The following is a 1185-nucleotide window of genomic DNA, read 5'->3' on the forward strand; positions in this document are numbered from 1 at the left end:
TACCCGGATTTGAACCGGGGTAGGCACGGCCACAACGTAACGTCCTAACCACTAGACAATAGCGACTCAAACAAGCATAAGCCGTTGTCGGTCGACGTGGATCACCTATGACTAAACCTCTTCAAGAAGCGTACAATGTGATACATATTAAAGTTACTACCCAAATTTGAACCGGGGTTGTCACGGCCCCAACGTAACGTCCTAACCACTAGACAATAGCGACTCAAAGAAATGTGAGCTGCTGTCCGTCGACGTGGATCACCTATAACTAAACCTCTTCAAGAAACGTACAATTTGATACATGTCAAAGTCACTACCCGGATTTGAACCGGGGTTGTCACGGCCACAACGTGACGTCCTAACCACTAGACGATAACGACTCAAAAATGTGGCCCGTTGTCGGTCCACATGGATCACCTATCGCCAAATCTCTTCAAGAAGCGTACAATTTGATACATATCAAAGTCACTACCCGGATTTGAACCGGGGTTATCACGGCCACAACGTGACGTCCTAACCACTAGACGATAGCGACTCAAAAATGCGGACCGTTGTCGGTCCACATGGATCACCTATCGCTAAACCTCTTCAAGAAGCGTACAATTTGATACATGTCAAAGTCACTACCCAAATTTGAACCGGGGTTGTCACGGCCACAATGTGACGTCCTAACCACTAGACGATAGCGACCCAAAAATGTGGGTCGTTGTCGGTCCACATGGATCACCTATCGCTAAACCTCTTCAAGAAGCGTACAATTTGATACATGTCAAAGTCACTACCCGCATTTGAACCGGGGTTGTCACGGCCACCACGTGACGTCCTAACCACTAGACGATAAAGACCCAAAAATGTGGGCCGTTGTCGGTCCACATGGATCACCTATCGCCAAATCTCTTCAAGAAGCGTACAATTTGATACATATGAAAGTCACTACCCGGATTTGAACCGGGGTTGTCACCGCCACAACGTAACGTCCTAACCACTAGACGATAGCGACTCGAAGAAGTATGAGCCGCTGTCGGTCGACGTGGATCACCTATCACTTAACCCCTTCGAGAAGCGTACAACTCGATGCATACTAAAGTCACTACCCGGATTTGAACCGGGGTAGGCACGGCCACAACGTAACGTCCTAACCACTAGACAATAGCGACTCAACAAGCATAAGCCGTTGTCGGTCGA

General features: G+C 48.3%; 7 non-coding genes across 7 annotated transcripts; all 7 read right to left on the minus strand.

Moving 5' to 3' along the window:
* Positions 1–151: 151 nt before the first annotated feature.
* On the minus strand, positions 152–223 carry Pmar_PMAR008542. Its single transcript has one exon. It is a non-coding gene; the product is annotated as a tRNA-Pro (tRNA).
* An 85-nt stretch (positions 224–308) lies between these two features.
* Positions 309–380, minus strand: Pmar_PMAR008543. The gene has a single exon. It is a non-coding gene; the product is annotated as a tRNA-His (tRNA).
* An 83-nt stretch (positions 381–463) lies between these two features.
* On the minus strand, positions 464–535 carry Pmar_PMAR008544. The gene has a single exon. It is a non-coding gene; the product is annotated as a tRNA-His (tRNA).
* Positions 536–618: 83 nt separating this feature from the next.
* Positions 619–690, minus strand: Pmar_PMAR008545. The gene has a single exon. It is a non-coding gene; the product is annotated as a tRNA-His (tRNA).
* An 83-nt stretch (positions 691–773) lies between these two features.
* On the minus strand, positions 774–845 carry Pmar_PMAR008546. Its single transcript has one exon. It is a non-coding gene; the product is annotated as a tRNA-His (tRNA).
* An 83-nt stretch (positions 846–928) lies between these two features.
* Positions 929–1000, minus strand: Pmar_PMAR008547. The gene has a single exon. It is a non-coding gene; the product is annotated as a tRNA-His (tRNA).
* Positions 1001–1085: 85 nt separating this feature from the next.
* Pmar_PMAR008548 lies at positions 1086–1157 on the minus strand. The gene has a single exon. It is a non-coding gene; the product is annotated as a tRNA-His (tRNA).
* Between the last annotated feature and the right edge of the window lie 28 nt (positions 1158–1185).

Source organism: Perkinsus marinus, assembly GCF_000006405.1.
Source record: "Perkinsus marinus ATCC 50983 genomic scaffold scf_1104296931356, whole genome shotgun sequence".
NCBI lineage: Eukaryota > Perkinsozoa > Perkinsida > Perkinsidae > Perkinsus > Perkinsus marinus.